Source organism: Onychomys torridus, chromosome 17 (genome assembly GCF_903995425.1).
Source record: "Onychomys torridus chromosome 17, mOncTor1.1, whole genome shotgun sequence".
Lineage (NCBI taxonomy): Eukaryota > Metazoa > Chordata > Mammalia > Rodentia > Cricetidae > Onychomys > Onychomys torridus.
In genome coordinates, this window is record NC_050459.1 from 904307 (window position 1) to 916999 (window position 12693).

General features: G+C 42.0%; 1 protein-coding gene across 1 annotated transcript in view; it reads left to right on the forward strand.

Annotated features, from left to right (window-relative positions):
* The first annotated feature begins 1483 nt into the window (after positions 1-1483).
* The window catches only part of LOC118568850 (CD209 antigen-like protein 2), a 51417-nt gene continuing 40207 nt past the window's right edge, over positions 1484-12693 (forward strand). The window contains exon 1 of the mRNA XM_036166340.1: positions 1484-1502. The gene's annotated coding sequence lies outside the window, so the exon portion shown is untranslated. The remainder of the gene's footprint in view (positions 1503-12693) is intronic.

The window sequence follows — 12693 nt, forward strand, 5'->3', positions numbered from 1 at the left end:
CTTTATTGTCCTAAATAATTTGTAGTAATAATTTTCAAAGACTAGAAATTTACATTACATTTTAAATGAGCTGTATAGGTACAATACTTTGAACAAAAATTGAAACAAATGTACAGTATGTTATAATCAAAATAACCTTAAATTTGTATCAATATACAAAAATCCAAGCCAATATAAAATATTTAAAACTAGTAGTTGCTTTTTTGGTTTAAAAGTAGATTCAATAATCTACCTTTTTATCCTATCATTTCCATCACTTATATACAGTATAACAAAAATAATCTCAAATTTGTATCAATATACAAAAATCCAAGGCAATGTAAAATATTTAAAAGTAGTGGTTTTTTTTTTTTGGTCTAAAAATAGATTCAATAACCTACTTTTTTATCCTATTTTTATATCCCCCTTTTTCTTTTTGGAACAAGATCCCTGAATCTAATATCTTTTGTTCATCTTTTTCCTGACCATTACCACTTGTAACTGACCACCCTAAATGATGACAGATATCCATAACCAACTGAATGACCAGAATCCAGCCACCCCACCTCTTGGGAATGTGGGTATCATGTCCTTAAAATTTCTTCCTGCTGTCCGGGCGTCGCGCCCGCCTCAACCAGCAAGGATGATGCTCTTCTTTAAGCAGTTTATTCAGGACCTTGTTACAAGCGATGTCTCTCTCCAGGCGAGCCTCTCCCAGCCCTTAAGTAGGCATGGGCTGCCAACCCTGAGCAGCCACGTGGGTGCTGTCCATGGGTCCATGCAAATGCAAGCAACACTCAGTTCCAGCCACAGCCAAATAAGGATTTGTTTACCACTCTGAGCACTCGCCCTCGGGAGGAGGGTGGAAGCCAGCGCCATCTTTAAGGTGCGGCTGCACGCAGCTCTCTACATCCGGGGGCAATGGCATCTTTAGGGGACCCTAAAGCATATTGAGATAATTGTCAAGTCCTGGGAGAGCTAGCTGTATAATTTGTTGCCTAGTCTCTATGTAATGGGAAAGTGCAAGGCTTGTCTCAAGTAGTGGCTAGAGTAGTCTGTGAGGCTAGATCATCTCAGCCAGCCACCTTGAAATTGTCCTGAGTAGTTTGTAGTCCAAAGCCAATCTTTAGATGGTGTTTATCAGCTTATTCGTGTTACCATAGTCCAGGTGGAATCATTTAGCTCAGTGGTAGAGCACTTGCTTAGCTAAAAAAAAAAAAAAAAAAAAAAAAAAAAAGAATTCCCAAGTGTGTCACTAAATCTGCTGCCGATGATGGTGAAGATGATGGTAAAGTGTGAGGCTGACTGCTGCTGTGTAGAACAACAGAAGCCTGATGACCTGTCACTGAGGAGGGAGAAAGGGCAACTAAAGGGGCCAGAAGAGAGGAAGGTGTGTGCTTTGGTCTATAAAGGGAAGGATCATTAACTAGATCAAAGAAGACAGATTCATCCTGTTCTTACTTCACAGATAGCAGGAGCTGGGTGGGGGAACAGGAAGCACAGAAAGAAGGTTTGGAGTGAAGGTAAGCAAAAGCTTTAATATAGAGGGTCTCTTTCCATTCCTCTGGTCATTCACAGTGGTTGTAAAGGTCCCTAATAATATTGGGATCTATTGTGCCATTATGTGGCCATTTAGATTGGTTATCTAAGGGATATTGAGGCCAAACTTTACTGCAAAGGTGAACAAATTTAGGGCCTTTCAAGTTGGGTGCCAGATGTAAAGGTTTGAGATTTTCTAGGAGGCATCCCAAGGGGGAATGGGAGGGTATGGAATACAGAGTTCCCATGGATGAGAGGTGACGGAAGAGTTCACTGCAGCCTATAGTCACAGGCATCCCCTGCACTCAGGGAGGACCAACCAAGGACCAAGCCATTCAGAGGGTCATCACCCACCTCAACAGGGGTCAAGTATAGCAAGCTTAGCCTGGCTAAGCCAGTGGAGAAACTCAGGTACCTGGTACCAGGGCTTCCATAGAGGCAAGAAGACAAGAGAAAACTGAGCTCTAGGGGGAGAGTCTCATCCAGAGGAAAGGGCTGGAAAAGGAGACTTTTGTGACTCCTTTTTTTGTGGGGAAGAGAGGGGGAGAACACAAGAATGGATGCTATAACCTAATTGGGCCTAAGGAAACTGCCCGATTGCAGCTCTAATGGTAGGGAGTGTCGTCAGGTGAAGAGGGCCAGCGGTAGCCGTAAAGACCATGGCTGGAGGTACCTCCACTTCTGAGAGTACTAGAGGGGTGCCACCCAATGGTCACTTCTTCAAACCCAGGGAAATGTTTACACCGACCAAAGGGGGAGCTTACCTAATTACTGCTGTTGATGGGATTCTGAGCAATCAGTGAGCCAGAAGTTGAGTCCATTGCAGATGGAGTGGAGATAAGGGACAGGGTCCCAGTGTGGCTCAGACCACAAGGGGAAACTACAGGCACCAAGGGAGTCTATCCTGGGTTTCAGCACCAAAAAGGTAAGCCAGTGTACAGCTCTGGGGGGAAGAGTATCCTGACTGCTCAGGAAGTCAGGCTGTACCTGGAGCTTCAGTTGGACAGTTCTGGTGGCTGAAGCTGGAATGGGACAGCTCAGCTCTGGAGGGAACGATCCTGACTGGGAAGTCAGGCTATCCCTGGAGCTGGGATGTGGTGGGGGATGATCTCCCCATAGGATATAACAATCCTGTTCCCTCCTGGAGAGCCACTACAGCTGAGCTTTCCTCCACCTCCCTTTAAGGGGCCTTCCTAGCAGAGCTTTGTTTCTTCTCTGGCCCAAGATGTTGCTTCTTTTGCTTCACTCTGCTAAAGGGGAAACCCCTGCAGAAATGTAGCAATCTCCTCCAGCTCTGGGGAAAAGTTGTTACTTTTTCTGCTCTGCCTTGCTCAGTCCCCTAAATGACATATCAGCAAGGTTCTTCTGTTCTGCTCTGCTTTGCCCAGCCAACAAGGGAAGTCTCAGCAAGGTTCTTATTCTCTATACTGGCAAAACTGGGGAATGATGATCTTTGCCCAAGACTCTTTTGAAAAAGAGATTTATTTGGAAAGGAGGAGTCCAAGAGAGTGGCTGCCTCTATCAGGGTGGGAAAGAATAACAGGGTGGTTTATATAGGACTGCTCAAGGATTGGTGATTTTTTTTTCTGCTAAGGGATTGGTTAGTTTAATTGGTCAGAGGCAAAGATGGTCCTGATTTCAGAGCCAAACTGTGTTTCTTTCTTTCTTTCTTTTTCTTTTTTTTCCACCAAAAGGATATTGCAATTTTATTTTTTTATTTTTATTTTTTATTATTATGTGTTTTAATTTTATACATCAGCCATGGGTTCCCCTGTCCTCCCCCGCTCCCGGCCCCACCCCCACCTTTCCCCCAGCCACTGCCCTCCATTGCCATGTCCTCCAGGATCAAGACACCCCTGGGGACTCATTTAAAACTGGTGGATTCAATACAGGCAGGTCCAGTCCCCTCCTTCAAGGCTGAGCATGTGTCCCTGTGTAAGCCCCAGGTTCCAAACAGCCAGCTCATGCACCAAGGACAGGTCTCTGTCCCACAGCCTGGATGACTCCCAAACAGTTCAAGCTATTCAATTGTCTCACTTATCTAGAGGGCCTGATACAGGTGGGGGGCTCCAGAGCCGTTGGTTCATAATTCATGTGCTTCCATTTGATTGGCTATTTGTCCCTGTGCTTTTTGCATTCTTGGATTCAACAATTCATGCTCTTGCAGTCCCTCCTCCTTCTTGACAGTTGGACACCTGGAGCTCAACTTGGGGCCTAGCGGAGGATCTCTGCATCCACTTCCATCAGTTATTGGATGAGAGTTCCAAGATGACTGCTAGGGCGTTTAGTCATCTGATCACCAGACTAGGTTGGATCAAGCTTTCTTTCGACCATTGCCAGCAATCTACAGAGGATATATCATTGTGGATTTCAGGGGACCTCTCCAGCACTCTGCCCACTCCTGTTCTCATGTGGTCTTCATTTATCATGGTCTGTTATTCCTCATTCTCCCTTTCTGTTCTTGATCCAGCTGGGATCTCCTGCTCCCCTAAGCTTTCTTTCCCTCAAATCTTGCCCTTTATTACTCCCACTGTCGTCTAGGTTGTTCATGTAGATCTCATCCATTTCTCTGTCATTGGGTGATCCCTGTGTCTTTCCTAGGGTCCCGTTTTCTAGGTAGCCTCCCTGGAGTTGTGTAGCAGTCTAGTCATCTTTGTTTTACATCTAGTATCCTCCTATGAGTGAGTACATACCATGTTTGTCCTTCTGAGTCTGGGTTACCTCACTCAGGATGATTTTTTCTAGATCCATCCATTTGCCTGCAAACCTCATGATGTCATTGTTTTTCTCTGCAGAGTAGTACTCCATTGTGTATATGTACCATATTTTCTTTATCCATTCTTCAGTTGAAGGGCATCTAGGTTGTTTCCAGGTTCTGGCTATTATAAACAATGCTGATATGAACATAGCTGAGCAAATGCCCTTGTGGTATGATTGAGCATTCCTTAGGTATATGCCCAAGAGTGCTACAGCTGGGTCTTGGGGGAGATGGATTCCCAATTTTCTACCATATTGATTTCCAAAGTGGCTGTACAAGCTTGCATTCCCACTAGCAGTGGAGGAGAGTTCCCCTTGATCCACATCCTCTCCAGCATAAGCTGTCTTCAGTGTTTTTGATCTTAGCCACTCTGACAGGTGTAAGGTGGTATCTCAGAGTCGTTTTGATTTGCATTTCCCTGATGATTAGGTATGTTGAGCAATTCCTTAAATGTCTTTCAGCCATTTGAACTTCCTCTGTGGAGAATTCTCTGTTTAGTTCTATAGCCCATTTCTTAATTGGACTGTTGGGCATTTTGATGTCTAATTTCTTGAGTTCTTTATATATTCTGGATATCAGCCCTCTGTCAGATGTGGGGTTGGTAAAGAACTTTTCCCATTCTGTAGGCTGTCGCTTTGTCTTGTTGACCATGTCCTTTGCTCCACAAAAGCATCTCAGTTTCAACAGGTCCCATTGATTGATTGTTTCTCTCAGTGTCTGTGCTACTGGTGTTATATTTAGAAAGTGATCTCTGGTGCCAATGCATTCAAGAGTACTTCCTACTTTCTCTTCTATCAGTTTCAGAATAACTGGATTTATGTTGAGGTCTTTGATCCACTTGGACTTAAGTTTTGTGCATGGTGACAGATATGGATCTATTTGCAGCCTTCTACACATTGACATCCAGTTATGCCAGCACCATTTGTTGAAGATGCTTTCTTTTTTCCATTGTACAGTTTTGGCCTCTTTGTCAAAAATTATAGGTTCAGGTGTGCGGGTTAATGTCAGGGTTTTCAATTCAATTCCATTGGTCCACATGTCGGTTTTTATGCCAGTACCAAGCGGTTTTCATTACTGTAGCTCTATAGTAGAGCTTGAGGTCGGGGATCATGATGCCTCCAGAGGTTGTTTTATTGTACAGGATTCTTTTGGCTATCCTGGGGTTTTTGTTTTTCCATATGAAGTTGAGTATTATTCTTTCCAGATCTGTGAAGAATTGTGTTGGTAATTTGATGGGGATTGCGTTGAATCTGTAGATTGCTTTTTGTAAGATCGCCATTTTTACTATGTTAATCCTGCCTATCCATGAGCATGGGAAATCTTTCCATTTTCTGACATCTTCTTCAATTTCTTTTATCAGGGACTTAAAGTTCTTGTCATATAGGTCCTTCACATGCTTAGTTAGAGTAACCCCAAGGTATTTTATATCATTTGTGGCTATTGTAAAGGGTGATATATCTCTGATTTCCTTCTCAGCCTCTTTGTCTATTGTATATAGTAGGGCTACTGATTTTTTACAGTTGATCTTGTATTCTGCTATGTTGCTGAAGGTTTTTATTAGCTGTATCATGTTCCTTGGTTGAATTTTTGGGGTCACTCATGTACACTATCATGTCATCTGCAAATAGGGAAAGCTTGACTTCTTCCTTTCCAATTTGTATCCCCTTAATCTCTTTGTGTTGTCTTATAGCTCTGCCTAGAACTTCAAGTACTATATTGAATAAGTATGTGGAGAGGGGACAGCCTTGCCTTGTTCCTGATTTTAGTGGTATTGCTTTGAGTTTCTCTCCATTTACTTTGATGTTGGCTGTTGGCTTGCTGTAGATTGCCATTATTATGTTTAGGTATGTTCCCTGTATTCCTGTTCGCTCCAAGACCTTTCTCATGAAGGGGTGTTGGATTTTGTCAAACGCCTTTTCTGCATCTAGTGAGATGATCATGTGTTTTTTTTTCCTTTTAGTTTGTTTATATGGTGTATTACATTGACAGACTTTCATATGTTGAACCACTCTTGCATCCCTGGGATGAAGCTGACTTGATCATAGTGGGTAATTGTTTTGATGTGTTCTTGGAGTCTGTTTGCCAGAATTTTATTGAGTATTTTTGCATCAATGTTCATGAGGGAGATCGGTCTGTAGTTCTCTTTCTTTGTTGCATCTTTGTTTGGTTTAGGAATCAGGGTAATTGTAGCCTCATAGAAGGAGTTTGGTAATATACCTTCTGATTCTATTGTGTGGAACAATTTAAAGAGTATTGGTATTAAGTATTCTTTGAAGATCGGGTAGAATTCTGCACTGAAACCATCTGGTCCTGGGCTTTTTTTTTGGTTGGGAGACTTTTAATGACTGATTTATTTCAGGGGTTATTGGACTATTTAAATGGTTTATCTGCTCTTGATTTAACTTAGGTATGTGGTACCTATCCAGAAAATTATCCATTCCTTTTAGATTTTCCAGTTTCCTGGAGTAGAGGTTTTTGAAGTATGACCTGATGATTCTCTGGATTTCTTCATTGTCTGTTGTTATGTCCCCCTTTTCATTTCTGATTTTGTTAATTTGGATGCTCTCTCTCCGTCTTTTGGTTAGTTTCGATAAGGGCTTGTCTATCTTGTTGATCTTCTCAAAGAACCAACTGTTTGTTTCATTAATCCTTTGTATTGTTCTCTTTATTTCTATTTTATTGATTTCAGCTCTCATTTTGATAATTTCCTGGCATCTGTTCCTCCTTGGAGACTTTGCTTCTTCCTGTTCAAGGACTTTCAGGTGTGCTGTCAAGTCACTAGCGTGAGATTTCTCCAGCTTCTTTATGTGGGCATTCAGTGCTATGAATTTCTCTCTTAGCACTGCTTTCATAGTATCCTATAAGTTTGGGTATGTGGTGTATTCATTTTCATTGATCTCTAGGAAGTCTTTAATTTCTTTCTTTATTTCTTCCTTAACCATTGGTGATTCAGTTGAGCATTATTCAGTTTCCATGAGATTGTAGGATTTCTGTAGTTTATTCTGTTGTTGAAATCTAACTTTAAACTATGGTGGTCTGATAGAACACAGGAGGTTATTCCCATTGTTTTGTATCTGTTGAGATTTGCTTTGTGGCCAAGTATGTGGTCGATTTTAGAGAAGGTTTCATGGGCTGCTGAGAAGAAGGTATATTCTCTTTTGTTCAGGTGGAATGTTCTGTAGATATTGATTAAGTCCATTTGAGCCATAACATCAGTTAAGTCCTTTATGTCTCTGTTAAGTTTCAATTTGGCCGATCTGTCCAGAGGTGAAAGTGGGGTGTTGAAGTCTCTCACTATTAATGTGTGGGGTTTTATATGTGATTTAAGCTTTAGTAATGTTTCTTTTACATATGTGGGTGCCCTTGTGTTTGGGGCATAACTGTTCAGAATTGAAACTTCATCTTGGTGGATCTTTCCTGCGATGACTATGTAATGTCCTTCATCATCTCTTTTGATTGATTTTAGTTTGAAGTCTATTTTGCTGGATATTAGGATGGCTACACCAGCTTTCTTCTTAAGACCATTTGATTGGAAAGTCTTTTCCCAGGCTTTTATTATTAGGAGGTGTCTCTCTTTGAATTTGAGGTGTGTTTCTTGTATGCAGCAGAAAGATGGGTCCTGTTTTCATATCCATTCTTTTATTCTGTGTCTTTTTATAGGTGAATTAAGTCCATTGATATTGAGGGTTATTAATGACCAGTGATTGTTCGTTCCTGTTGTTATTTTTATTTTTTTGGTTGTAGTGTGTGTGTACTTCTCTTCTTTGGTGTTTACTGCTGTGGTGTTATCTATTGCCTGCATTTTCATGGGTGTATCTGCCTTCCTTAGGTTGGAATTTTTCTTGTAGTGCTTTCTGTAGGGCTGGGTTTGTGGATAAGTATTGTTTAAATCTGGTTTTGTCTTGAAAGGTCTTGTTCACTCCATCTATGATCATTGAAAGTTTTGCTGGGTATATTAGTCTAGGCTGGCATCCATGGTCTCTTAGTGTCTGCATTATATCCAGGTCTTTCTGGCTTTAAAAGTCTCCATTGAGAAATCGGGTGTTATTCTGATGGGTTTGCCTTTATAAGTCACTTGGCCTTTTTCCTTTGCTGCCCTTAATATTCTTTCTTTATTCTGAACATTTAGTTGTTTAATTATTATGTGGTGAGGGGACTGTTTTTGTGGGGTCTAGTCTGTTTGGTGTTCTATAGGCTTCTTGTATCTTCATAGGCATTTCCTTCTTTAAGTTGGGAAAGTTTTCGTCTATGATGTTGTTAAATATATTTTCTGTGCCTTTGAGTTCGTATTCTCCTTCTTCCTCTATCCCTATTTTCGTAGGTTTGGTCTTTTCATGGTGTCCTAAATTTCTTGGACATTTTGGGTCATGACTTTATTGGTTTTAGTGTTTTCTTTGACTGATGAATCTATTTCTTCTACCATATCTTCAACACCAGAGATCCTCTCCTCCATCTCTTGCATTCCGTTGGTTATACTTGCCTCTGAAGTTCCTGTTTGTTTACTCAGATTTTCTATTTCCAGCATTCCTTCTGCTAGTGTCTTCTTCATTTTTTCTATTTCCCTCTTCAGGTCTTGGACTATTTCCCTTGCTTTTTCATGATTTTCTTTCAAGGTCTTATTGTTTTCTTCTGCTTTAATTGTCCTTTCCTCTCGTTTTTTTTATAGCATTCTTTCCATTTTTTTGTCTGTTCCTCTACTTTATTTTTTATTTCTTCTATATAAGGCTCTAGCCTCTTCATGATGTTACTTATAAGGTTGTTTTCTTCTTCCTCCATTCTGTTATGTTCAGATCTAGCTGTTGGAGAAGGGCTAGGTTCTGGTGATGCTGTATTGCTCTTTTTTTGTTGTATGTACTTCTGCCTTGACGTCTGCCCATCCCCTCTTTGGTTTGTTATGGTCTTATCAGTGTACTTGGTCCAGAGAGAGCTGACAGATTTAGGGAGCCTCTCTCTGGTCCAGATGGAAGCTCTGGGCCAGATGGGAGCACTGGTCCAGATGAGAATGCTGGCCGGATAGGAGCTGGGGGGCTGGACTCTGAGTCTCGGGAAGTCCCTGGGGTCTCCTCATTTTGTCCAGATGGGAGCTCCTCTTGTCCAGATGGGACTTCCTCTGGTCTCTGGTCCAGATTGGAGTTCCAGGGCAGGATGGAAGCTGGGGGCTGGTCTCTGATTCTCAGGAAGTGGCTGGGATCTTGGGCAAATGGATGTGGGGGCAGGGTGTGGAGACTGCAGGGTCTGCCTGCAGTCTTGGAAAAGGGAAGCCTTCCTGCAGGGCCCGATTGGCCAGAAACTGGGGCCAAGTTGGGCAGTTCCTCCTGGGATGGCCTGTGTCCAGTGGTGGGACCCAGGGACAGTTGCCTCTCTGGCTATAACCCCAGGCACTCACCTCTGGTCCAGATGGGAGTTCCCGGCCTGTTTTTTTTTTTTTTTTTTTTTTTTTTTTTTTTAATTCAGCTTTTTGGCTCCACTTCTAAGGCCAGGGCATATTTTTTCTGCTGGCTCTGATTCTAGGGACAAAATATGTTTCTTTGGCACTGGTTTCAGGGCATATTTCTTTGGTTCTAGGTTAAGGGATAAAGTTTTTCTTTCACTGGCTCAGGTCCCAGATCCAGGCTGTGTTTCTTTCAGTGGTTCTGGGTCTCAAGGCCAGGATGGGTTTCTTTGGCTGGCCCCTTTCCCTATGCTCTTGATTTAAACCCACTGAAAAATTAGTGCTATCTGTACATGTACTAGTATAGGATGATATACTTGATTAGGGGCTTATCAGGGACCTTATCTGACAACAAAATGGATTTTTTTTCTAGCATGCATCAACTGCTAACAGTTCCTCAGCTATGGTGGCATTTTGTGAGCCCCTCCTTAGTCCATGGTGAGATTTTGGTCTGGCTTTATCTTGTGTAGGTCTTGTACAGGCAACCATTACAATTTCTTAGGTGTAACCGCCCTATAATGTCCAGAAAGCACTCTGGTTGTTACACTACTTCAGTCCCCTCTTCCATGATAATCCCTAAGTCTTGGGGGGAGGGGGTACCCCATTTAGAACTGATCAGTTTGCAGTCTCTTATTCTGTGCACAATAACCAGTTGTGTAAACTCTTTACATATGTTAAAGTGAAATTACATTCCTCCCCACTTCCTCCCTGCAGCCCCCTGGGTGCCCTTCCTCCACTCCTCCCATGCTCCCCACAAATAAATCCATAGCCTGTAACATGAATCTTAAATGGTTTTATTAATAAAAAAAGACTCAGTGCCAGCTACTGGGGTAAATTCTGAAAGATCAGAGAGACAGAACAAGCTACAGCTAATCTCACTTCACCACCTTCTCAGCCGATCCTGTTTCCTCAAACTGGAAACCTCTGAGTCCTCACCCAGAGGGGATCTCAGCTGAACTGTGTTAAAAGCCTAAAAGCTTAAAAACCTCTAGTTCCTGGTCCTCACACTTTATATATCTTTCTGCTTTCTACCATCACTTCCTGGGATTAAAGGTGTGTATCTTCCCCAAGAAAAGACATAAGATCTCAAGTGCCAGAATTAAAGATGTGTGCCCCAAAAAAGGGAGGGGGTGGGGATTTAGCTCAGTGGTAGAGCACTTGCCTGCAAGGCCCTGGGTTCGATCTTCAGCTACACACACACACACACACACACACACACACACACACACACAAAAGTAAAGATGTGTGCCACCACACATGGCTCTGTTCTTAGTATGGCCTTGAACTCACAGGGATCTAGATGGATTTTTGCCTCCAGAATGCTAGGATTAAAGGCATGTGCTACCACCACCATCTGGCCTCTATGTCTAATATAGTGGCTGTTTTGTTCTCTGACCCCAGATAAGTTTATTAGGGTGCACAATATATTGGGGGACAAAATAGATCACAATAGCCTATTTTCCTTTGACTATATATATATATATACATATATATGTATATATATGTGTGTATATATATATATATATGTATATATATATATATATATATATATATATATACATATATATATATATACACACACAAGTATATAAATATAACCTGGTGAGTATATTTTTGTTGTGTATATGTGGTTTCAGAGCTGACCAATCTGCACTGAACAATCAATAAAGGGGTATCATGCTTGTAAGAGGCCAGTTCTTCTAGCAGTCAATAGTTGCCTGTAGTTCTTTATCTAGAGATGGGACCCAGTGAAATTTCCTCCCCTCCCACATTAGCATGTCTGTGATATTGCCATTGTTCTGGTCTTGTTTAGTGCATTCATTTATAGAAGAGATTGTTTCACAGCAGAGCTCCTGGTATTCTGGCTTTTATAATCTTTCTTTCTCCTCTCCTGGGATATTTCCTCAACCATAAGTGCTGGAGCTGTAATGTAATGTATTTGTTTGCTGGGTTCGCTGTGATCCATTGATTCTGTATTGTGTCCAGTTGTGGTTTTCTATGATGGTCTCCACTTGCTGTAAAGAGATGATTCTTTGGTGAGATATGATTTAGACTGTAGCTAAGTAGTGCAGTAGTAGATTATTTTCTAAAGTAGATTCTTTAAATAAAAAACTTTCCACATTAGTGATTAACACACTGCATAACAGGCAAGGGGGGGGGAGCTGGGTGTGGTTATATTTCATATTTCATCCCTGTTAGGATAATTTTTTTTTTAAACTGAGGACCAAACCCCAGGGCTTGTGCTTGCTAGGCAAGCGCTCTACCACTGAGCTGAATCCCCAACCCAGGATAATCTTTTGTACACTGTGTGAAGATGTTTCTCTGTTTTACCTCACCTGTCTATGGCACTTTCTGATTAGTTTAATAAAGAGCTGAGCAGCCAATAGTGAGGCAGGAGAGGATAGGTGGGATGTCCAGGGTGAGATAGGAACTCTGGAAAAAGCACGGGAAACTTGCCAGCCAGATGTGGAGGAAGTTGGATGGGTGGTACTGAGTAGATGTAACCCGCCATGCAGCAGAATGTAGATTAATATAAACAGGTTAATTTAAGTTTTAAGAGCTAGTTGGGAACAAGCCTAAGCAAAGGACAAGCTTTCATAATTAATAAAAAGTCTCTGTGGCATCGTTATTCAGGAGCTGGTGGTCCAACAAAAGACCTGCTACAAGCCCCATTATATTTTTTCCAAGCTGGTAATGGGGCTCATGTGTGGTAGTTAATCCTGGTTGTAAACTTTATTGGATCCTGGAACAACTAAGAGGCATGTCTCTGGGTGGGATGTGAGGGTGTTCCCTGGAGGGATTACCCGGGGTAGGGGGTGGAGCAGACGGTGCCTCAGAGGGAGTAGCAGCCCAGATATCAGCAGGAATGGGGGTGCAAGCTGCAGCTTTTGCCCGTTTGCCTGTGCTGATTAGTTTTAACTGCCAATATGACACAACCTAGAATCAGCTAGGGGAGAGTCTCAGTGAGGAATTGCCTAGATCAGGT